Raw genomic sequence first — 26,263 nt, 5'->3', positions numbered from 1 at the left:
ACCCGTAGCAAATTCTTGGGATCAGCTTAAGAAAAATACAGGACCCTCAGGTCCATCATAGTCTGAACCAGAATCATCGGGATGATCCTGGTCCACAGACCTCCCTGCGTCACAGCAAAGCCAAACAGAGAGATCTTCTAAGATACACCCCTTGCGACAGGCACTTTGGCCAGAAGTCCTCTTCCGTCCCGAGGCTTCTGGCGCAGTCTGGGAGCTGTGGAACCCTGGAGAGGCTATCAGCCATCTCTTCCACCTCGGCAGCCAAGCATCACCTTGGCGACACCCTGTTAGCTCCTCAAACACACCTGCTTAAAGATTCATGCCAAAAAAACAGAAAAAACTATTTACTGTAAATGTTAATATTTTGAAAGTTTTGTTTGCTAGTGTTTAAAATGTGAGGTTTCGGGGCATCTGGGTGGCTCAGTCGGCCGAGCGTCCAACTTCGGCTCAGGTCATGATCTCACGGTCTGTGAGCTCGAGCCCCGAGTCGGGCTCTGTGCCGACAGCTCAGAACCTGGAGCCTGTTTCGGATTCTGTGTCTCCTTCTCTCTCTGACCCTCCCTCGTTCACGCTCTGTCTCTGTCTCAAAAAAGTAAATAAACATTAAAAAAAATTTTTTTTTAAATGTGAGGCTTCCCCCACCCCCTCCCACCATGTTCTGGCTGCAATTGCTGAGTATTTCTTAACTCACTCAATTTTTTTTTTTTCTATTCTGTTAGTCTAAATCAATCAAAGTACTTTCACTTCACCAATCCCTTTGTGCAACGTCCCATAAAGGTCTGTGATTCCACAAAAGCGGGCAACAGCTTGAGTGCACTGGTCCAGTAACATCAGTGTACCTCCTCCGTTTCAAGCTCAACTTCCCATTAGAAAAAGGAAGTGATAGGGTTGGAAGACAGCCCTAAAATGCTGTCATTGTTATTGTGCACCTTTAAATAGACTTTGTATCTGTAAAGGGTTTTGGTTCTGGTCACAAAGATCTTGTAGGAAGGTCTGTGCCATTAGGCCCATCTTTGATTTTTATCTACATCGCACGCGACGTTGTTACTACAAACTGGGACTAATAAAGTGAAAACTAGCCCCCCAAAAGGAAATCATAATTCTTTCAAAATCAAAGCCTTGAAAAGGTTCTTTCTATTCCTGTGTTCATGAAGATAAAAATTAACCCAGATGACACCGTCCGGAGAACTCTGCCTGTCGGCCAGTTTTAACACCACGACCTTTGTACTAACAATGTTTCTTTAAACACTGTTCTCCTTTGACATTTTTTTTATCTTCTATTTCATTACATCAATTTTATATGACAAGACCTGCAAGGAAGAGGAAATTTTCAGAACAACTATGGTATTTAAGCAATATTTTGCTTAATTTTGACCAAGCAAATAGAGAAAGCTGAAACTAGAACACAGCTTGTTTTCAAAATGTTCATATATCGCTAATTCTTTCAGCAAGATTTTTGTTTTCACTTTGGGATTACCCGCTTCAAGTCCATGGTTTTTGTTTCTTAAAAAAGCAGTTACGGAAAATGGGCTGAAAATATTTTCTGCCTCTAAAAATAGACATCTTTGTTTTGAACAACATTCTGAACTTTAAAGTTCCGGCTATTCCCAAAACAGAAGAGACAGTTAATCAGCAATTTTTAAGAGAAGAGAGCTCAGGCAGGTTTCAGAAATTCTTCCAGGAACCCCCTGGCCGCCTGTCCTCTGTCCACAACATCCAGCAAATTACAGTACTTTGTTAGCTCGAAACAACAAAAGAGACGTACAGCAGGGAGGGTGGGAGTGAGGCGGTGCAGAGGTGGAGGGCGGAGCTTATGGGGGATCTGTTCTACTAATAAGGCGGGGGAGCTACGTGATGCTCCAGGAAAAGGCAACCTCTATTACTAAGTACTTTTACATGTTTATGTCCTTTTGTGCAACAAAAAGTAGGTTAAAAAAAAACTGAAATGAACAAAATGTTAGATGCTCCGAAGGATGGCAGGTGATGTGTAAGTAAAAAGAAATAAGGAAAGGAGGAAACCAAGTAAGCCAGGAAAGCAGAATGAACAGGAAGATTATACTTCCCAAGCCAACGAAAGGTTTAACTGTCCTAATCCAAGTGCTTAAGATCCTTGAAAACAATAACCTTCCAGAGAGCAGATAGAAGTAGTCGACAAAAGAAAAGAGGGGCGAGCATGTCAAGTCGGCACCATTCACTGGGGGACAAAAGAGAGAGAGAGAACCAAAATCATGAACAACCCAGATAGTTTAAATAGATAACGTTCTAGAAAGAAATTCCTAAACTACGGCCTCAATCCCCCCAATTCACTTTATAGTTTCCTTTATATTCTGTGGCCCCTCTGTGGTTCACTAAGTGAACTAAGTGGTGCCATCCATTATCCTGCTTTATTTAGTAAAGGAAAAAATAAGAATTTTATCCTTTCTCATGAAGGCTTTCCTCCCACATTTTAGAGTATAATGAGGTTCACCTGCATGACCATGTAAATATGGGGAAATAAAATCAATCGTCATAATCAAGAATGTTAAGACTGTGCCAAATCCATTTCACATAAAGGAATATGTTCATTATCTACAAACACAGGCATATTAACACTCAGACAATTCCATGGGTGTACTTGACATCAATCTGATAAGGGGATATTGAAAAACCCTTTTCAAATGGGTCCAATAATATTGGAAAGGCAAAGCTATGCTAGGTTTTATGTAGCTTAAGGAGAGATGTTAATGTTATTTGTTTATTAAATAATAGTTTCCAAAAAACACAAAAATATTATACTCACAAAACAATAAGGAAAAGACAAACAACCTAACAGGAAAATAAGCAAATGATAGGAACGGTGAGTCCTGAAAAAGGATTTTAAAAAACTAAATATCCAAAAATAAGTGAATGGATAAACTGTGACATATTCATGCAACAGAATATTAAACAATGAAAATGAATAAGTCAGAATCACACATATCAATATGGACATAGCCCACAAACGTAAAGTTGAGGGGGAAAAAAACAACTTGCGGGAGAATGCATACAGAATGGTGCCACCTATGTGCGATCTCAAAAAAATATTGCTTAGGAGGGACGCCTGGCTGGTTCCATGGGTAGAGCATGTGACTTTTGATCAGGGTCCTGAGTTCAAGCCCCACATTGGGTGAGCTTCCATTCAAAAAACAAAAATGCTTAGGAGCCCATGATATTTAGCTAGTACACTTTGGCAGGGCTGATCTGTGGTTTATGGCCAGCATCCAACACGAGTGGCAATGTCCACACACTATCGGTTGTGAAATACTTTGAAAATCACCCTTAACATTCGTAGGCAGCAAAATTGTAACGAAATGAATCCCAAACTCACCTCTGAGGAGGAAGGGGTCACAACCAGGTTAGCAATATTTTGTCTCTCTCCTAAGTAAGATGCTAAAGCACGTAAATACTTACCGTCAGATGATTGATAGCACTTCATAGGTCTTAAATAATATATAACAATGTAAATATACATACGCCTACATAGGACAGCAAGAGCTTGGAGCCAGACATCTGGAGACAGCAGTTTTATTCTTGTTCTATCAATTACCTGTGGGACCGTGCTGTCCCTGAATCTTGGCTCCCCTTCAGTGAAATAAGAGGACTGGGTAGCATTCAGCTCTAAAATGCTAAACTGAATTCAACACGATGGCTGTGGATGTCTCTGCACTCTAACAAAACAGCCCACACTACTGCCTCTGTGCAAGTGGTATAAATTATGAGACAAGACTTAACTCCTTATGGATGGCACATACACATTTTAAAGTTACCGCAGGAATGATTTTTTTTTTAACATTTATTTAGTTTTGAAAGACAGAGAGAGGCAGAGCACGAGCAGGGGAGGGGAAAGGGGAGGGGGAGAGAGAGAGACAGACAGAATCCGAAGGAGGTTCCAGGCTCTGAGCTGTTTGTTAGCGCAGAGCCTGACTCGGGGCCGAACTCACGAACCGCAAGACCATGATCTGAGCCGGTCGGACACTCAACCAACTGAGCCACCCAGGCGCCCCACTGCAGGAATGATTCTTAATCCCATCACCCTCTGTCCTTTGCTGTCGTTGGTGACGATCGTAGACCCCTAAGAGCTGGCTGGCTAGGTCTAGGAGGGGAAAGCAAGGATTATCAGTAAAGATCGATCCAGAATAAAACATACTTTGTATCTGGTTGTGCTTATAGGTTATTTTACATGATCATGATACTCCTAAGGTGGGGAAAACTGAGACCCTTAGCGTTAATGATTTATTCAAGGACATACAACTGTCAGGGATAAACCCAGGATTAGAATTTATAAATGGTATCTTAGAAATGATACTGTTTTCACTCAATTTTTGATCTCTCCTATGACAGACCATTATTTCATATACCACCAAGACTCATCGTAGAGGAAAGGGTTCCCCTGTAGTTCCTACAGTCCAACTATATTTAATAATTTACCAAGACTTGCACAGTGACAAAGCAAATAAATGAGCAAATCCTTAAATCACTTGGGAAAACATTGTAGATTTTTTTACATTTTTTTAATGTTTATTTATTTTTGAAAGAGAGAGAGACAGAGTGGGAGCAGGGGAGGGGCAGAGAGCAAGAGGGAGACACAGAATCCAAAGCAGGCTCCAGGCTCTGAGCTGTCAGCACAGAGCCTGACACGGGGCTCAAACCCACGAACTGTGAGATCATGACCTGAGCCAAAGTCAGACGCTTAACCAACTGAGCCACTCAGGTGCCCCAAACATTGTAGATTTCAGTAAGTAGATCACAGATTCTAGTATATAAAATTTTAAGAAAGCGCTATGACTTTTAAAAAATGACATTTCTTCTAACCACTTTAGATTATGATTTTCATACTAGAATTTTGAGGAAACTGTCCTAGGGGAATTTTTAACAAATTCAAACCTCCCCCAAAATAGAGCTCCTTTATCTTCTTTTTGAGTTCGTGTTTCTCCTTAACTCTTCACTTCCAAAGAACCCTTCATTACTGGGCAATTGTGCTGATGAACAGGGAGTTCTAACTAAATACTTGACACCCAATCTTACCCAACCAATAAGTCTTAGCATTCTGACTGGCTAGTGGTAAAGTAGCCATGGGAAAAACAAAAACAAAAAACAACACATACACACACACACACACACACACACACACACACACACACACACACACACACACACCACAGCTGAAAATTAACTGCTGTGTGATTTAGAAGTTGTTTTTTCTAGGGTGCCAGCCAGCAGTGCAACTCTTTAGCAGGTATTCATTTGTTAAAAAGTTGCTGAAGCAAGCAACTAAGGAAACAGAGGGTGTCTGAAAAACAGATTTGGTTTCTGAAATAGCAGAACTTCAAACTGTGAGACCCTTCCCTCCTCCAAGCTTCCCTTGTGACTTGCTAGAGAGCTTGCAAACTAGTTTCCTTTTCACTTCTAAACATTTCAGAAGTTTCTCACCTGAAGAGAAACAACCAGATTTGAGTTTTCCCTAAAGATACATATTTGCCAATTTTGTGGACACAATTTTCCAATCTGATCTGAGGTCACATCATTTCAAGGAAAGAATAGAATGAACTTCTGTGTATACTAAATTATCTTTGTTGTTACTTATAACATGTGCGATGACGCTATTAGAAATTTGTCCAGCTTTGGGGCCCCTGGGTGGCGCAGTCGGCTAAGCGTCCGACTTCAGCCAGGTCACGATCTCGCGGTCCGTGAGTTCGAGCCCCGCGTCGGGCTCTGGGCTGATGGCTCAGAGCCTGGAGCTTGCTTCCGATTCTGTGTCTCCCTCTCTCTCTGCCCCTCCCCCGTTCATGCTCTGTCTCTCTCTGTCCCAAAAATAAATAAATGTTGAAAAAAAAAAATTAAAAAAAAAAAAAAAAAAAAGAAATTTGTCCAGCTTTAAAAAACAAAACAAAGCAAAATGAAACTTGGGGCACCAAGGTGGCTCAGTCGGTTAAGCATTAGACTTGATCTCAGCTCTGGTCTTGATCTCAGAGTCTTGAGTTCAAGCCCTGCTTTGGACTCCACACTGGCCATGGAGCCTACTTAAACAAACAAACAAACACCCTAATTCTAGTTCTGAGATCACTTTTTCTTTTTCTTTTTTTAAGATTTTATTTTTAAGTAATCTCTACACCCTATGTGGAGCCTGAATTTACAACCCCAAGATCAAGAGTCACATGCTCTACTCACTGAGCCAGCCAGGTGCCCCTGAGATCACATTTTCTTTAGTATATCTTTTAATTCATTAAAATATTTAGAAATTATGTATTTCTCTGTGAAAATAAATTTGCTAAAACATAAATAATTCTTCTGACCCTTTACCTCCATAACTCGGATTACTAAAATTACAAAATTTTCTTTTCATGGGATCTCAGGTTACATTTTGAGATTTCTAAGAAATATTTTTTTGTTCTCTCCAAGCCTTCTCCATGGAAATATCCCTGACCTGTTCCCCTAAAACACACAGAACATAAAACACCCTCAAAAAGAAACACCATCTAAGTCGTTTCCTCCTCATCGGTGAACAATTAGAACACTCCCCCCAAAATGTTTCTTATCTTTCTAATGATATTTTCTTGGGTGTACCAGAACTGGAAATACCAACAGATCTTGAGAAGACCACTAAGGCAATACAAAGTCTCTGTGTAATCCTTCGGTGGAAGCTTCTCCAATTTCCTTAGTTGGGAAGCTGACCACCTAAGAGAGGCACTGAGATTTCTACCTGTTTGAAAAGATATCTCAATCTCACTATTTGCCCATTCCTGCTGACAATTTTCAGTGCTATAAAAGTGAAATAGCAGTGGGGTCCCTGGGTGGCTCAGTCATTTGAGGGTCTGACTCTTGATTTCGTTTCAGGTCACGATCTCACAGTTCATGAGTTCGAGCCCCGTGTCAGGCTCTGGGCTATTAGCACAGAGATGGAATATTATCTCTCTCTCTCTCTCTCTCTCTCTCTCCCCCTCCTACTCTGCCTCCCTCTCTCTGACTCTCCCCCCCACTGGTGCTCAATGTCTCTCTCAAAATAAATAAATAAACTTAAAAGGAAAAAAAAACAAAAACAAAAAAACATGAGCAGAGCCTTCCCCTTTGTTATAGCTTGAAAGTAAGACCAGGAGGGGCGCCTGGGTGGCGCAGTCGGTTAAGCGTCCGACTTCAGCCAGGTCACGATCTCGCGGTCCGGGAGTTCGAGCCCCGCGTCAGGCTCTGGGCTGATGGCTCGGAGCCTGGAGCCTGTTTCTGATTCTGTGTCTCCCTCTCTCTCTGCCCCTCCCCCGTTCATGCTCTGTCTCTCTCTGTCCCAAAAAAAATAAAAAAAATTAAAAAAAAATTTAAAAAAATTAAAAAAAAAAAAAAAAGAAAGTAAGACCAGGTGAATTCTTACACAGGCGGCCAAAATTGTAGATTCTTTTTGGTACTAACGGTAAAACAGTAATAATAGTTAATATTTATTTAGTACTTAATTTACGGCAGATACATGTACCATCTCTTTAATCCTCACAAGTCCATAAGACAAACACGATCTACCCCACTTAGGAAAACAGAGAAGGAAAGTAACTTGCTCAAGATCATCAGCAAGCCACTGGCCAGGCTTGCTGCGGGATCCAAACTCTGTCCTTAAAAGAAACTTCCTAACGGGCAAGATATAGCTAACGTACTGACTTATCCCATGATTCTGTTAGAGAGATTTGCCAGAGCGCATCTATCTGAGAATTCAACAGAGGAAGTAATTAACAGATCAATCCAGTGACTGAACTAAAATGGACCTTTGCTGGTTTCAATTCTCAGCTCTTCCTGCCCTTTCTCCTCTTTAAAATAAATAAATAAATAAGACGAAGCATGTTTTTTTGCCCACTGTTGCAGCTAACTGGCAAACTTGTGTAATAAATTAACTAACAGAACTGGTTTAGCAACAAATGAGATCAAGGTCTCTAAATTCCAATCACAGGTACATCACTGATTTGAAAGAGGATCCACTAGCATTTAACTTAAGTTAAATTTCATGACAAAAGGCTTTCAGAACACAGTATAAAGAACTCCTATTTATGAAATCTCAGTAATAAACCCTGATACCAAATATTGAAGTGACAAAGGAAAAGCACAAACTCTAGCGACTCTGCTTAATCACTGCCAGGGTTCCAAGTGTTCAGAAAGACTCAAATGGTATAAACATAAGATTGTCCACAGTGGTGATCTCTAGGGACAGGGACTGCAGGAATGGAAAGTGAAAATAGCATGAGGAAGAGCTTTTGCTTTTTAATATTTGTGTTGTTGGATTTTTGTTAAGAACACAGACACACACACACACAAAATATGTAAAGAAATGCACAAAGTCTTACCAGACTTAATGTTTAATCTGCATCCACGAGCCTGACATTGAGAGAACACATTTCATCACCTGACACAGGGGTAACATTAAGACTATCATTCTCTCTGCTCCTCTCCAACCCAACTAAAGCAAGACTCGTTTTATAAAGTGTTCATTCACCCTTTCCTACCCAAATGTTTCCATTTCATCAGAAGCAAGAGGGAAAAAAATCTTGAAGGACTTCAACCTTCAAGCAGCTCTAAAAGGAAACGAGTATCAGACCTTGCGAGAGAAGATTGGGAGTGGAACTCCCCCAACATTCTTCAAGTAACAAAGGGAAATCTCCCAGTGAGAGGGTTATTCTCTCCTATTCTCTCCGCAAGGTAGAGACTATGTAGTGGGAGGCTGAATGTGGAAATGATGAACAGTGCCACAGAGAGAGCAGTCTTCAGTGCTCACACACCTCATTCTTTCCAGCCCTGGTTTGCCTCTTGCTCCAAAAAGCCTGACGAGGAAGATAAAAGTGAGAAGTGCTTTGCAATGCAAGTGAATGTTCAAATAACATCAGACTTCTTCTGAACTATTTCTTCATCAATGAAAATACTATTTGCCTCCCATAATGATTTTTGGAGATGCTTAGCATAAAATCTGAGACATAGTGCACAACGCTAGCTTCTTTCTTGAAGAATTAAATTCCTAACTGCCAGCTAGATGTCCACACTACCCCACCCTACCACCAAGACCAGCCGTTGTCTCCCACCTGCTCCTCCTGTGTTTTCTCTCTCTCAACTAATGGCACCAACATTCTCTGCAGCACCTTGTTTATTTGTTTGTTTGTTTGTTTATTTAAGAAATGAATTGTCTTTTTTTTTTTAATGTTTTTATTTTTGAGAGAGAGACAGAGTGTGAGCTGGGGAGGGACAGAGAGAGAGGGAGACACAGAATCCCAAGCAGGCTCCAGGCTCCCAGCTGTCAGCATGGAGCCCGATGCGGGCCTCGAACTCGTGAACCGTGAGATCATGACGTGAGCTGAAGTCAGATGCTGAACTGACTGAGCCACCCAGGCGCCCCAGGCACCTAATTCAGAACTCTCTCTCTTCCACCTCCTTTCAATACCTTGACTCTGTCCTCCGAATTTCTTCATCACTCAACTGGATTTCTCAAAACACCTTGTAATTGGACTCCCTGCCTCTCCAATACGTCTTTCAGAACATTATCCTGAAACAGAGTTCACACCAAGCTTGGTTCCCTACTGACAAGAATATAGTCTATTTATGTGTTCAAACGTCCCCAAGATCTAACGAGGAAGCATCTATCGAGACCTCTCCCCCCGCATCTTGCCATGAGCCCTGTGCTTTATTTTATGCTCTTCTTCAGCCTCCAATCTACTCTCCTCCATTCTCCACCCACAAAAGCCCTACTCTACATTCTAGACCTGGCTATCCACCCAAATCTAATGTCAATGTTCTACAAGACTAGTGCTAACTTCTCCCAAAGTAGGCATTGATTACCACTGACTTAATGCACCTACAGCCCTTGGCCTGCCCTTCTTTCATTCTGGATCATACTAGAGTAATTCATTGACAAGGCCATCTCCCCCAGCTCCTAAAGGACAGGGGCCATATCTGCTCGCTTCTGATTGCCCCCTAAACACCTGACACTCAGACCCTGTTCACTGCACCCTTGAACTGAATGTAACTAGCATTTATTACAGTGTGTTCTGTAGTATTCAGCAACAGTGTACTGTCCATTATGTGTATTACCTCAGTAACATTCACAACACTCCTTTAAGGTAAGGGGTATTTTGGCCTCCATTTTACAGACGAGGAAACTCTACTCAGAGAGGTTATATAATTTGTCCAAAGTGATACGGCTAGTGTATGGCAAAGCCAGGATCTGAACCAAAGTCAGTCTGACCTCAGAAGCCACGCTCTTAACCATTACATTATACCACAGCCATTTCCAAAAATCCCTCGTTCTTTTAGTACTTATACACGTGGGACTATTCCCCAAGACCAGGACTCCAGTAAATTATATTTTATCCTATCAGCACATAGAGGCCATTTTGGCTCTGCTCTCGTCCGGGGTCATAAACAAGCATATCGACAGTCTCCCAGATTCACTTTTCTCTTTTCCTACCCCCACCCCCAAACCCCTGAAAAGCAAATCAGAAAAAAAATAATAATAATTTGGAAGACAGGGACAGGCAGACCATCAAATCTTCCCTTCTTCACGGAACATACAACATTAAGTCAGTTTATAAGGTTTAACAGGCATGTATAACCTAAAGAATATGTTGGATCATTCCAAAACCTACTTGTCGTGCTCAAACCTGAAATCAGCAGCAGTAACTAAGAAAACACATAGCCAACTGGGAGACAACATGATGACTCATGAAAGGGGCAAGCTTACTTTCCAAGTCTCAGAAAGCATCACCAACAGAGTCTTGTAACCAAATCATCAACCTGTGGTTATAAACATTCTGGAGTTTCTTTTCATCTGGCCTAGAAGGAATCATAACCAGTTCTGGACTAAACACTACCTATAAAATTAATGATTACACAACTAAGTTAAAGCTTCCCATAATGAAAGAAAGTACAAAGACTACAAAGGTGACAGACTTTCTTTTAAACAAAAGTCTATTAACAAAGGAAAAATTCTTACTCAGTGTCATGAGATGATTAGAAAGGATATTCAAGAGAACACTTGTGACCCATTTTTCCTGTCAACATACAAGTGTAAATAATAAAACACACCTTTAACAGTTTTAAAACCAGAATTTACAGTAGGCATTCCTTTATTTTTTTTTTCTTTCTGAATCACTAGTTCAAAATTTTGAACTAAAAGCTGTAGCATGCATTATTCTAGCAAACGATCTCATCAATCACTTCTCGGCCTTTTGGCTAAGATCAAGTGTAGCAAATGATCCCATCGTATGTTGGCTGTAACCTACCATAGTACTAACAGCTTCCATGCATTTAAGTTGTAGGGGGATTTTTCCTTTGTTATTTGTCTTGGGGGCAAGGGAAGCAGTCTATTTATTTTGTTTCTTTTGCTTCAATTTATACTTAAGATAAAAATTACTTCTGAGTAATTAAATCTTTTTTATTTTTTAAATTTCCTTTTATTTTGATTTATCTTGAGAAAGAGAGAGACAGTGAGCAGGGGAGGGGGCAGAAAGGGGGGGGGAGTGATTCTCAAGCAGGTTCTGCGCTGTGAGCGCAGAGCCCGATGAAAGGGTTGCAACTCACAAACCCTGAGATCACGACCTGAGCCAAAGTTGGACGCTTAACTGACCGAGCCGCCCAGACGCCCCTAACGAAATTGTTTTTTAAACAAAACTTAGCCACTTTCTACGTATGACCCATTAATTGCTGTATCACACAGAAGTAGCCAAACCTGAAGATCTCAGCTGTAATACAATCATCTTTTCCTCAAGGTACCCCAACTTGTACCGCAAAGCCAGAGCAGGAGGAAACAGGTGGTCTGTCTGCATGGATTAACTCTGCACACACACCTCCCCCGACCCCAAACATGAAGTGTCCTGCAGCCTGAGCTCTAACGAAATTGAGCTCTAGTGTCAATGAAAAGACTGTGCGTGGCACACGGACTAAGGTGAGTGGATTTTTGTTAAGATGTATTGTTCATCCGTAAATGTTAAATAGCTTTTCCTTTCTTTTCTTTTTTAAGAAATTTTTAATGTTTATTTATTTTTTGAGAGAGAGCACGAGCGAGCGAGCACGGGGAGGGGGAGGGACAAAAAGAGAAGGGGACAGAGAATCCAAAAACGGGCTCCAGGCTCCGAGCTGTCAGCACAGAGCCCTACGAGGGGCTCTAACTGGTGAACCGCGAGATCATGACCCGAGCCGAAGTCAGACCTTAACCAGACTGAGCCACGCAGATGCCCCAATACCTTTTCAAAAAAAGCAACAGAATTGCTAAAATGAATAATGAGAATTTTTAATTTAAATACACTAAAAATCTGCCTAGAGATCTACAAACTTTCTTCTGATACCTCCCTCCCCCAAAACATGCCTTTCAAATTAAAGGTTCCCCTTCAAGCAAAATATTTCAATTTTGGCAGTATGTGGGTTTGTATTCTTTCTTACTCTTCTGGAATATTATCTATAAGTATAATGTATATATTGCTATCATGATAACGAAGGTTTATAAAATATTCAGATAGAATGTACTCACTAATGGGGTGCCTGGGTGGCTCAGTCAGTTAAGCGTCGACTCTTGAATTCGGCTCAGTTCATGATCCCAGAGTCGTGAGGTCGAGCCCAGTGTCAGGCTCTGAGCTGAGAGTGGAGCCTGTTTAAGACTCTCTCTCTCTCTCTCTCTCTCTCTCTCTCTCTCAAATTAAAAAAAAGAAAAAGAATGTATTCACTGATATAGCCAGTATATTTATTTTCAGTGAATTTTGATAGGAATCTATGTACACGTCTCCACACAACTGTTCTGTTTTACCTTTTGTGTAAGTGAACTCCAGATAAACTGGATCTATAATTTAATGTGTAACCATGAAATGCCTATTTGTGATTCAGTTTCATATTTATCTCTAGCATCTTAACAGCTCAAATAATTTAAAATCTAATTACTTACGGATGAAATAATATATGTGGAATTTACTTCAAAATAATCCAGCATGGGGGGGGAGGTGAAGGTACATACAGGTAGGACCACATTGGCAGGATTTAATAATTACTGATATTGAGTAATATTGACACAGGAGTTCATTTCACTATGATCTCTGCTTTTGAATATACGTGAAAATTTTCGTAAAAACGTTTTTTTAAAATCCAGTTAACGGGGCACCTGGGTGGTTCAGTCAGTATAGCACCCGACTCTTGATTTCCACTCAGGTCACAATCTCACAGTTTGTGGGTTCGAGCTCCACGCTACAGCACAGAGCCTGCTTGGGATTCTCCCTCTGACCCTCCCTCCCACGTGCTCTCAGTCTCTCTCTTTCTCAAAATAAATAAATAAACATTTTAAAACTAAATAAATAAAAATAAAATCCAATTTACTACTGCTCCAGTGTCAGACATAACATCACAATTTTGAGTTTCTGTTTTACCCACATAGCAATTAATGTTTTACATGACACTTCATCAGTGCCAACACTCCTTTTATTTTTTTTTTCAACGTTTATTTAGTTTTGAGAGACAGAGCATGAGCATGAACAGGGGAGAGGCAGAGAGGGAGACACGCAACCCGAAGCAGGCACCAGGCTCCGAGATGTCAGCACACAGCCCGACGCGGGGCTCGAACTCACGAACCGTGAGGTCATGACCTGAGCTGAAGTCAGACGCTTAACTGACTGAGCCACCCGGGCGCCCCTACCCAACGCTGTGAGGCGTTGGGGCTCCTGGGTGGCTCAGCTGAGTGTCTGACTCTTGGTTTCTGCTCGGGTCATGATCTTGCAGTTTTGTGGGTTTGAACCCCGCACTGGGCTGTGGAGCCTGCTTGGGACTCTCTCTCCCTCTCGCTCTGCCCCTCCCCGATTCACGTTGTCTCTTCCTCTCTCAAATAAACTATTATGAAAGAAAGAAACAAACACACAAACGGTGGGGCAATAAATGCCTTGGACATCCCTGGCTACAAAACCCTCAGATGTGGCTTAGCCTTGGAAACCGTCAACTCACATTGGCGAACATGACACTACGTAGGAAAGCAATGGTGCCCACTGGGAAATACGTGGAGACACATACAACCCCGTATACCCAAAGCACTTCACAATGGCTCCTAATCTAAATGATATGGGAGAAAACCCTTAATTAGCAGCGAGCTAACTTTAGTAAGGAAGGACTTGGTATTTTATGGACTGATACTCTGCGGCACAAGTGCTGTTCTTTGTAGGCTGGCTGTCATCTGTAAGGAGCCAAAGACGTGAGGAAACATAATGAGGAATCATTGACACCAATACCGTACTTCATAATGAATAATGGATACAAGAGGGGAAACCGAGTAATAAAAACACACATTGGAACTAAGGTGATGCGCTTCATAAATTGTTAGAGCATAAGCTGGGGGTGGGGGGAGGACAATGGAGTAAATATCACATTTCTAAATCATACTCCTAGAATTTTGGAGCTGTGAAAAAAATCTCAGAGATCATCTAATCCTCTATGCCAGTGGTTCACAAACTTGAGAGCGTACATCAGAATCACTTGGATGGCTTGTTAAACAAAGACTGCCGCCGCCCCCCCCATCCCCGCCCCCTCAAGGTTTCCTATTCGGTAGAATTGATGCTGCTGGTCCCCAGAACATAATCAGGCAAGCACTGTGTTAAGCTCACTCCCATTGCCCTGTTCGTGTCTCCTTTGCAGGGATCACCAGTTACCACACTGGATTCCATGCTCCTCTGCGTGTGGGCCTTGCCCCTATTGGACAATTGCCTAAGAGCAAGGGGCATAAATTTTCAGAAATGTTCCAGAGCCCAGATTCAATAAATATTTACAAGATAAATTAACTTGTTGAGTGAATGGAGTCTTCCCACTCATTTAGAGTCAAGTGTTTGCCAGTGTGTTAATATTCAGAATAGGGACACATTTGCATACCCGGATAGACAGAAGCTACTCACTGACGACAAACAGCAAACACTGGCGATACTCAAAGCAAGACCAAAAGTCAGCTGGAACCAGAGCAACAAGTAGATGGCAAATTCTAGAGAGATCCAAGAACTGCATCTCGGACTAGAGTTTTCTTTTTTTCTTTTTAGTTTATTTATTTACTTTGAGAGGAGGGGCGGGGGAGCAGAGAGAGGAAGAAAGAGAGAATCCTAAGCAGTCTCCATGCTGCCAGCACAGGGCTCAATCTCAGGAACTGAGAGGTCATGACCTAAGCCAAAATCAAGAGTCAGACGCTTAACTGACTGAGCCACCCAGGCGTCCCTCAGACTGGAGTTTTCAATCCAATATGGACTCTGAGAAGCAGAAACTTGAGGTTCACTTTTGTCAAATGTGTTACTTTGACCTGAGGAGCTATAACCGAGTACTTTTCATCTCACACACCATCCAAAGAAAGGAATGCTTCCAAACTCATGTTTTTAAGTTTCTCAGAGCCTGGAAAATATCAGCACAGGTGGACTGATTCCTTTTCCCCATTCAACTTCTTCTTCCTAATGTTGCCCAGAGGAAAGAAAACAAGCACAACACGCTCTGCAGTGCCTGTCTGGAGAGTTCTCCAAGTCCGGGTGTTCTGAATGTTCTAATACCCTCCAGTTTCCTGAAGTATCTTTGCATCATAGCAATGATCTGCTCCATGGCAAGTCAGCAGATTTAGTGTAAGAAAACGAACTATGCTGGGGCGTCTAAGCAATTCAGTCGGTTAAGCACTGACTTCGGCTAAGGTCATGATCTCACAGTTTACAAGTTTGAGCCCCACATCGGGCTCCATGTTGACAGCTCAGAGCCTGAAGCCTGTTTCAGATTCTATGTTTCCGTCTCTCTCTGCCCCTCCCCTGCTCACGTTCTGTCTCTCTCTCTCTCTCTCTCTCTCAAAAATAAATAAACATTAAAAAATATTTTTTTTAATTTTTTTTAATGTTTATTTTTGAGACAGAGAGAGACAGAGCATGAGCAGGGGAGAGGCAGAGAGAGAGGGAGACATAGAATCCGAAGCAGGCTCCAAGCTGTGAGCACAGAGCCCAATGTGGGGCTTGAACCCACACACTGTGAGATCATGACCTGAGCTGAAGTCAGACGCTTAACCTACTGAGTCACCCAGGCGCCCCTAAAAAAAAATTTTTTTTAAAGAAAATGAACTATGTTCTGATTTCTGAATTTCACCACTTCTTTAAATATATGACAATAACACAAAGGTCAAGAGGAGAGTAATGGAAATATACTATTACAAACAGGGTTTTTCATCCATACACGAGATGGGATTATAACACTTGAAGGTAAACTGTGTAAGTTAAAGTGTATACTAGGGGCGCCTGGGTGGCTCAGTCGGTTAAGCATCCGACTTCAGCTCAGGTCACAATCTCACAGTCCGTGAGTTTGAGCCCCGCATCAGGCTCTGGGCTAATGGCTCAGGGCCTGGAGCCTGCTTCTGATTCTGTGTCTCCCTCTCTCTTTGCCCCTCCCCAGTTCATGCTCTGTCTCTCTCTGTCCCAAAAATTAAATAAACGTTAAAAAAAAAAAAAAAGGTGTATACTATAAACCCTAAAGCAGCCACTAAAGTAACAAAATAGAGAATGATAGCTAATAAGCCAAAAAAGGATATCTTTACTATATATAAAAATTGTCTATCCTTTACTATATACAAAAATAGTAAAAAAAAAAAAAAAAATATATATATATATATATATATATATATATATATATATAAAATCAATTAATCCAAACAAAGACCAAAAAGGAGAAAAAAGGAACAAAGAACAGATGAAAAAAGCAGAAAACATATAGGAAGGTTCTAGATCTAAACCTAACCATATTCATAATCACTTAAAATATAAATGGTCTAAACAACCCAATTAACAGACAGAGTTCATCACACTGGATAAAAAAGTAACACTCTTCAAGACAGTGAAGCATAACTCTTCCACTCTTTAAGCATGAGCTGCACACAGTGACTCCCTTACCAAAAAGTACGTACAGAAGGGGGAGAAAAAAAGTAACTTTACAGGGGAGAACCCTGACAAATAGTACCTCAGCCAGGTGATCAAGGTTAACCTGAACAGGGATAAGTCCTGTTGATATTCCTCTGACATGGTGCAATTAGAATACACACTCTGTTCAAGTGCACGTGAGACATTTACTTAAATTATATTCTGGGCTATAAAATAATTCTCCATAAACGTAGAAGGATTTGAGCCACACAAAGTACGGCTCTTTGACAACAATGGAATTGAATCAGAAATCAGCAGCAGAAAGATCTCTGGAAAATCCACAAATATTTGGAAACCAAGCAATATACTGCTGGGTAACTCAGGGTCCGAGAACATAACAACAACAACAACAACAACAAAGTTTTAAAGTATTTTGAACTGAATAAAAATAGAATCACACCGTATCGAAATTTGTGAGATGTCACTAAAACAGCACCCGGGAGGAAATGTACAGCACTAAACATCTATACAGCAAAAGAAAAACAGTCACAAAATCAGTGACCTAAAGAAACTAGAATAAGAAGAGCAAATTACACCCAAAGGAAGCAGAAGAAAGGAAATAACAAGGATCAGAATGAAAAGTCAATTAAATAGAAAACAGAAAAACAAAAGAGAATATCAATAAAACCAATAGCTGGTTCATCGAAAAGGTCAATTAAAGTGACAGACTTCTAAACCTTGGCGCTACTGACGTTTTGTCGCAATGGTTTTTTGTTTAGAGGATCTCTCCTGTTCACTGTAGGTTCCTGAACAGCATCCCTGGTCTTGACCCACTAGATGCCAACAGCAAATGCCGCCCACCCCCCAACCCCTCACACACACAAGACATCGCCGCCATACATTACCTGTCTCTAGAAATCGCCAAGGGTTCCCAGCAGCAGTAGGGTAAACTTCAGCCCACATTTCCCTCTGTAAACAAATATTAACTCAAAGTAAACTGACCTAAATGTAAAATGAAAAGTTTATAGGTTTACATTCTTTGATAGAGCTTTCCTAAGAGTTTTATAACTCTTAGAAAAAAATCTTTGTCACCTTGAGTTAGGCAAAAATTTCTCAAGGTACCATATCAAAAGTACAGTTCATAAAAGAATAAATTGATAAATTGGACTTCATTACAATTTAAAACTTCTGATCTTCAAAGATACTGTTAAGAGAACATAAGACGAGGAATAGACTGAAAGTAACTATTGCAAATAATGTATCTGATAAAGAACTTCTAGAAAATATAAAGAATCCGTGGGGGGACACCTGGGTGGCTCAGTTGGTTAAGCATCTGGCTTCAGCCCAGATCTGATCTCCAGGTTCATGAGTTCAAGCCCTACATCAGGTTCTCTGGTGTCAGCATAGAGCCTGTGTCAGATCCTTTGTCACCCTCTCTCTCTCTCAAAAATAATTCGTAAAAAATTAAAAAAAAAAAAAAAGTGGGGCTCCTGAGCAGCTCGGTTGGTTAAGTTTCTGACTTCCACTCAGGTCGTAATCTCATGGTTTGGTTCGTGAGTTCAAGCCCTGCATTGGGCTCTGTGCTAACAGCTCAGAGCCTGGAGCCTACTTCAGATCCTGTGTCTTCCTCTTTCTCTCTGCCCCTCCCCTGCCCTGCTTGTGTGCACGCTCTCTCTCTCTTTCTTAAAAATAAATAAGTATATATATGTATACATATATAAAGAATTCTCAAAACTCAATAATAAGGAAACAACCAACCCAATAAAAAAAAATGGGCAAAAAATATACACAGAAACCTCAATAATGAAGATATATGGGTGGGAAATAAGCATTTCATTAGTCATCAGGGAAATGCAAATTTAAACCACACTGAGAATACCACTACATCTCTAGTAGAAGTCTATGAAAAGCCTGACCATACCAAGTGTTGGCAAGGATGTAGAAGTCTCACACACAACTTTGGGAATGTACAATGGTATAACCGCTCCAAAACATAGATCTACCATGTGATCCAGACATTCCACTCCTAAACACTTACCTAGGGGAAATAAAAGCAGATGCCTACACAAGACTGTATAATGTTCACAGTAGCTTTATTTTTAATAGTCAAAAACTGGAAAAAAAAAAAGCGCCAAATGCCAATCAATGGGTATATGGACGAACGAACCGGGGCATATCCATACAGTGGAATACCATTCGGCAACAAAAAGGAATGACTCATTGATACACGCAATGTGGGGGAATCTCAAAATAATTATGCTAAGTGAAAGAAGCCAGACAAAAAAGAGACCCTGCTATATGATCCCATTTACGTAAAATTCTAAAAATACCAACTAATCCATAGAGTCAGAAAGCTATCTTTGGCTGTCTGGGGTAGGAGAATGCAGGTGTAGGGAGGGGTGAAAGGAGAGATGGTTTCACAAGCCTACACAGAAGTTAAAAACATGGCGAATTTCACACTCTAAACGTGTGGCTTACCATGTGTCAATTATACTCACCAGAGCCAGTGTAAGAATTATCACACTAGGGGTGCCTGAGTGGCTCAGTCAGCTAAGCATCCGGCTGTCAGTTTCGGCTCAGGTCATGATGTCACGGTTTCGTGAGTTTGAGCCCCGCGTCAGGCTCTGCGCTCACAGTGCGGAGCCTGCTTGGGATTCTCTCTCTCCCCCTATCTCTACCCTTCCCCCACTCACACTGTCTCTGTCTCTCTCAAAATAAATAAATAAACTTAAACTAAAAAAAAAAAAGAATTATCACACTAAACCACAAAGTGCAGACAGTGTAAGATAACCATCAAAAAAAAGCATAACCTGCAATTCAGTGAAGAATTACAGGCTTTAAACCTAAGGGATTCTACACTATTCCAGACCCACTCCTTTACTTGGTAAAAGTAGGAAAGGGGGGCGTATAACACAGGTCATTGGTCGATGTGAAAGCAAGGATAAAAAGTGAATGCACAGTGAAACCCTGAACAACAGGCTGTCGCATTTAACATTAACGTGGTTTCTTAATTAAGATGTAGCCAATGGGAAATAGTTCATAATAAGAAAAAAAAGGAAAAAATGCTTTAGGGTTTCCAGTTTGGCCTGTTCCACGCCCGGGAAGAACCAGGTGCCTTCCTCCCAGCACAGTCCCGAAGAACGCATCTTTTCCAGCACTGTCACGTATATATTGCCACGGCTCGTCCATCGAGACAGGGACTCTGTCTTTTGATGTTGGCATTATGGTCAAATGTAAGTGTTTTGAGGTCAGAGAGCCTGGTTTCCTATCCTAGGCTCTGCCATTCACCTACCAGGTAACCTCAGAAAGTTATCTGATGCCCAGTTTTAGAACCTATAAACCGGGGCTCATAGGCTATATGAGGATTCAATGGGAATTTATCCACACCTTGGCCTACAAGGAAGGCCCTGCTCGATCCTTCCCCTGATTACCGCCGTGTCTTCACTTAGTCCTTTTCCACCAGCTGACAGTGTTCAGGCCCAACCAGCTTCTCCCAGTTCCAACAAATCCACACGCCGCCCAGCTCACTCCTGACTCAATGCTATTTCCACTGCTGATCTTCTTCCAAGTCTCTATCCTCCCCACCATCTCCCGCCCCAAAAACATGGCCGGCTCCTTCTCATCAAAGACACAGCTTAACTGTCAGCTCCACAGAGAAGCCGTCTCACTAGTAACACAGGAGCCCCTGGTCTCGGTCTCAGCATCCCATGGTCTCCTTCCTTCTATTCAACGTTCACTCAACAAATAGTTCCCAAGGCCCTACCGCACGCCAGGCACCGTTCCAGGGTCTGAGGCTACAACAGTGGCCACGACAGCATGGATGGAGTGCAATCCAGTGCAGGAAGATGGACCATTCACAAATGAGTAAAAAACAGAGAGTATGTTAGTTCCACCGTTATAAGGGCCACGGAGAGCTCTGCACTGTCAGCTCGGGGCCTGGAGCCTACTTCGGATTCTGAGCGTCTCTCTCCATCTCTGCCCCTCCCCTGCTCACATTCTGTCTCTCTCCCTCAAAACTTAAAAAATAAATAAATAAGTGCCATGGAGAAAAATAAATTGTGAACAGGGGAAAGGGAACGGGGGTTGCAAGAGGGGCTGTGATTTTAATTTTTTTTTTTTTTTTTTTTTTTTTTGGGACAGAGAGAGACAGAGCATGAACGGGGGAGGGGCAGAGAGAGAGGGAGACACAGAATCGGAAACAGGCTCCAGGCTCTGAGCCATCAGCCCAGAGCCTGACGCGGGGCTCGAACTCACGGACCGCGAGATCGTGACCTGGCTGAAGTCGGACGCTTAACCGACTGCGCCACCCAGGCGCCCCGAGGGGCTGTGATTTTAAATATGGGGTTTTGCCAAGGCTCACTGAGAACACAATTTTTTTTTTTAAGTTTCTTGATTTTGGGAGAGAGAGCGCATGCATGGGAGGGGCAGAGAGAGAGAGAGAGAGAGAGAGAGAGAATCTCAAGCAGGCCCCGTGCTGTCAGTGCAGAGCCCTGACATGAACCCACGTGTCATGAACTGTGAGATCATGTCCTGAGCTGAAATCAAGAGTTGGCCGCTCAACCCACTGAGCCACCCAGGTGCCCTTCTGAAAACACAATAATGAGGAAAGAAGTGAAGGCGGTCAGGGAGGGAGCCAGACAGAAATGAGGGCTGGGCCGGGGGCATTCCAGGCAGAGGCAACAGCAAGTCCAAAGGTAACCTCAAACAGCAAGGAAACTGGTTTGGCTGCAGAAGTATGAGCAAGAAGAAGTACAGCAAAAAGGTGTAGGACTGGGGAAGGAGGAGGACCAGACGTGGGTAAGCTCTGGGCCCGCAGTCAGGTCTGCCTTCCACTCAGGGATGGGAAACCACTGAAGGGCTTTCAACAGGGAAGTGTGCGATCTGATGGACATTTTAAAATCTGCAATTAGTTTGCTAATGTTTTTCACGTTCTGTGGATCTTCCCCAGATCTTCCCCGCTGCTGGCGGGAACCACAGCAGTCCCCGTGCTGTTGTTAACTCCGGCACCTACCACAATACATTGTAGGCACTCAATAAATATGTATTAGATGAATGAGGTAATCTATGCAAAGCATTTACTGGTACAGAATAAGCACTCCATAAATGGTAACTATTTTTGTTTGCAACTCCAGATTTCAGCACAGTGGCCGACATATGGTAAAAGCTTATTTGAGTAAATGAATAATTTCGTGAAGTTATTAAAAATTGATATTAAAAACATATGATGAGTAATGACAAATTAATCAATTGCTTTTCACCCTGTTCCTTACTTATCAAGGCATGACTGATTCTATTTTTGAGCTTTACTTTAAATTGTTAAGCTACCATAGGGGCACCTGGGTGGCTCAGTGGGTTAAGCATCTGACTTCAGCTCAGGTCATGATCTCATGGTCTGTGGGTTCAAGGCCCGGGTCAGGCTCTGTGCTAACAGATCAGAGCCTGAAGCCTGCCTGGGATTCTGGGTCCCCCTCTCTCTCTGCCCCTCCCCCACTCATACTCTGTCTCTTTCTCAAAAATAAACATTAAAAATAAATAAACTGTTAAACTACTGAGGGCACTACCTAGAATAATCCCATTGTGACTCAGTTCTCTAAACATACTGCAGTATCCCGCAAACACAATCAGCACCAATGCACTGAAATGTCTGTAAAATTTCTAATTGGGTGAACTTAACTCACATGATCTTTTTTTTTTTTTTAGTAATCTTAATGTACAAGGTTAAGCTGACCCAAACTGGTTTGATTTTTATTTTTACTGAATTCAAATAAGGCTCAGTGAACTGAAACAGGTGAACAAAGAACTAAGAATTTCCACTTTTTATTTATTTTGACATCTCCAGAGTCTTTATCACCAAAAAAAACAAAAAACAAATAAAACTTAATGAGGATTACACCTGCTCCCTTCTCCCTCGTGGTGCTTTGGGGCAGGGGGCCATAATGGCGGGGCTAAGACCGTTTAGTAATTATCTCGGGAAAAGCCTCTGGAAGTCTCAACAGTTTTCCAGAAATAAAACTAAAGAAGGAGTCATGCATTCAGGTACAAAAACACGCCAAATATTCCATCTCATAAAAGGTGAACACCCTCTCCTGGCGATATTTACAAGGTCTCAATGGCAGGGACCCAGAGCGGCAAAGGGCCAGGTATGGTTCAGATGTTTAATTGTAACCCCCAACCCTAAACGCGGCCGAACTCATCCTAGCACAACCATATAATATCTGCAAGGAGGACTTCGGAGCTATGGAAACTTTCAAAACAGCAGATCAAAGTTGCCTGAAATCAAACGAACTTCTAAAAAGAAAGAGATGCAGAAGTATAGAGCGGCTACAAAGAAGCCTCTCGGTTTGGCTCTGACTTGCTGGTGCTTGTACACAATCGTGCCTGCTAGCATCCAGCTCAGACGCTCCCTTCCATTAGGGGAGGGGAAAATAATAACTTTCGGAAATAACAAGCGTCCACAAAGGCAAATGTTACACGGGACTTCTCAAGCTCCATCTAATAAGGTGGCTCACGTAGTTTCGAGCAGCACCGATTCCACACAACTCTCCCCGCCCCCTGCTTTTTTTTTTTTTTTTTTTAACATTAGGAAAATAACCTAAGGAGGAAAAGGTGCTACCGTCAGACCCTCAAGGCAATTTCAGACAACAAAGACCCCAAGCAATCAAAATGGAATTATAATCCGAGCAGTCCGAGCGGCCCCTGGCGCGGGGGCGCTTGGCGGCCGCGCCCGCCGCGGTTCCTGGAGCGCAGGGGCTGGCGGGTCCCCGCGCCCTCTCCAGCCCGGGTGCGCCCCGGCCCGCGGGTTCTCGGGGACTCGGGGCGAGCCTCGCGCCGCCCACGATTTGGCAATCTGTGAGCCGCTGCTCTCCACGTTCTATCTCACGCGGGGTTCAAAATCTTTCCCGCCCAGGCTTGACGCGAGGAAAGAAAACAATCAGCGGATCCCGAGCACTGGGGCCTGGGCCGGGAGGGGGCGGCAGGGGGGATCAGGGCCGAGCCCCCAGCGCAGCCCCTTTCTGAGCCGGGCGGACCGGCGGGCTGGGGCCCGGAGGTGACACAAAGAAGCCGGAGAGACAAACGCCACCCGCTGGCGCTCGCTCCAATCCCCGGAGCGCCCCGCCCGCTGACAAGTTTGCGGCGCCCTCCACGCACCCCGCTCTCCCCACCTGGGCAAAGTTTCCGGTGGCCTGGCTCGGACCCCGACATCGGGTCGGTTCTCGTGCCTGCTGTCCCCCGCACTCTGCTCGGGGACCTTTCCCTCCCTCGCCCCCGCCCCTTCCCCTCCCTCCCGCTCTCCCTCCCTCCCGCTCTCCCTCCCCGCCACAGCCCGCTCTCTCCGGGGCGCACCGGGGTGCTGGGGGCCCGCGGCCGCGCTCACCCGCCGCTGGCCTGGCGAGGGGCGAGGGCGCGGGCTGGGGCGGGCCCGGGTCGGCGCCCTGCTTGCCTTGCTCCCTCGATCGCGCCTTTTACTCGTCCTCCCGTCCGCTTTTTCGGTCCAGAAGGCTCGGGGCTCAGCAGAGCGCGCTCCGCTCCTTGGCGCTCGGAAAGCTGAAAACCACGCCCCGCGCCTTCCCCGCCCGCCGCCTGCCGCTGAGTCCCGCGCTCGCCTCTCCGCGGCCAGTGTGGAGCTAGCCCGAGAGCACCGGAGGCGGGGCCGCCCGCCTCCCACCTCGCAGGCCCCGCGGCCGCCGTGGACTGGCAACTTTCTTCCCAGGTTTTGGGACGTCAGAGAGGGGGGCGGGGAGATGCTAACTCAGAAAGCAGGTTAACGACCGGGGGTAGAAAGAATGTCACAAACTCCCAAAAAAGCGTTTCTGCCGGATTTCATCTAGGAACTTCTCTAACCTTCCTGGACTCCTGGTTCTTTGAGTAAGAGAGTAAGGGAGTAAGAGAGCAGATGTGCAAATTAGCTACCAAACCTTGATCGAGTCATCTAACTTTTCTGGACCCTTTGTAAAATGAGGATTTGAGATTAGATGACCTTTACCATCTGGGTCAGTATTTCTAATAGCGTGGTCTAGACTTCAGGATCACCTGGAAGGTAGGGAAGGCCCTTGTTAAAATACAGAAGGCCTGCACAAGAACAGCCTCAGTCTTTTCTTTTTTTTTTAAGTTTATTTATTTATAGAGAGAGAGAGAGGGAGAGGGAGAGAGAGAGTGCAAGTGGGGGAAGGGCAGAGAGAGAAGGAGACAGAGAATCCCAAGCAGGCTCTGAGCTGACAGCATGGAGCCCTTATGGGGCTCTAATTCCAGAACCATGAGATCATGACCTGAGCAGAAATAAAAAATGAGGTGCTTACCCAGCTGAGCCACCCGGGCACCCCCAAGAACCACCTCAATCTTAAGATACTATATACATCTTCCAGATCTGAAATTCACTGGAAGCTAAATCCTTGGGAATCCATCCTGCAGATGCCAGTTTGATATCCCAGCAAATTACTCAATGCCTTTGGACTCGGGATGATGTCAGTTGACTCCCACTTACCCCCTGTATTGCTGCTGCAGCATTGCTAAGGCAGTCAAAATCCTAAATGAATGGTATTGTATCAACTCACTATTATTATGTAAAGAAGGGACTTTAAAATACTTCTCTAGTGTGTTTGTATTGCAATCAAATCACCTTCTTATAAATCCAAGCTCACCTATGTTGTATGGCTACAAAATCTTGCCTGGATTACCTAGTTAAATATGGTGCTTGTGATCCAAACCAAATGGTAAGGAGCAGACATTAGAGTTTTCATAATGCATGCAGTTAACACATGTTAATGAAAAAATAATCATTGTAAATTTTACCCACAACTAGGAACAATTATTTCAAAAACTTGTACCTCTATGAGTACCAGCATGATTCAGTTATTTGAAAAGCACATTTTACTGATGGTCAATGGCTCAACTCAACAAAACAGCACAGTATCAGTCTATGTGTCATTCCTTGAATTCCGAGATGATCATTCTGATAATATCGCTTCTCTTCTTAGACTACCTAGGTTTACATTATTTAGTACTAATGGCTTGGATCTCAACAAAGGTCTATAAAGTAAGAAGATCCTTCTGGTCCTAGGGTGTCTTTTCATAGAACCGTTTTGCCTGATACAATACATACAAATCCAAGAGCCAATTTGGGGAAAGTTTGGGCTCTCGGGTGTATGGAGCTGCTCTAACAAAGCATTGTCTGTTATTTTCCTTTTCTGTTCTATTCATGCTATTCATTTCCATTTTACATCGGTTGCTTCCTTTAGAGTAAATGCTGCAAAATCATCATGGCAACAGTCTCTGGAGAAAATATTATGAATCATTTCTTAATTATTGTTCCCTTGTAGGCATCTATGCCACTAGTCCGCGAAATGAAAGGACTATTGTTCCGTATTGTGTCTAGTGCGCTCAAGAGAGTCCAGAATAAAGTGTCT

General features: G+C 43.1%; 1 protein-coding gene and 1 pseudogene across 1 annotated transcript in view; one reads left to right on the top strand and one right to left on the bottom strand.

The window, feature by feature from the left end:
- Positions 1 to 24,096, bottom strand: part of LOC115517083 (nesprin-2-like) — a 108,151-nt gene extending 84,055 nt beyond the window's left edge. The window contains exon 1 of the mRNA XM_032593531.1: positions 24,023 to 24,096. The gene's annotated coding sequence lies outside the window, so the exon portion shown is untranslated. The remainder of the gene's footprint in view (positions 1 to 24,022) is intronic.
- Positions 11,186 to 11,407, top strand: LOC115517554 (annotated as a pseudogene).
- Positions 24,097 to 26,263: the final 2,167 nt, after the last annotated feature.

The sequence above is a fragment of the Lynx canadensis genome, chromosome B3, assembly GCF_007474595.2.
Source record: "Lynx canadensis isolate LIC74 chromosome B3, mLynCan4.pri.v2, whole genome shotgun sequence".
Classification (NCBI taxonomy): domain Eukaryota; kingdom Metazoa; phylum Chordata; class Mammalia; order Carnivora; family Felidae; genus Lynx; species Lynx canadensis.
This window is presented reverse-complemented; position numbering and strand designations above follow the sequence as displayed.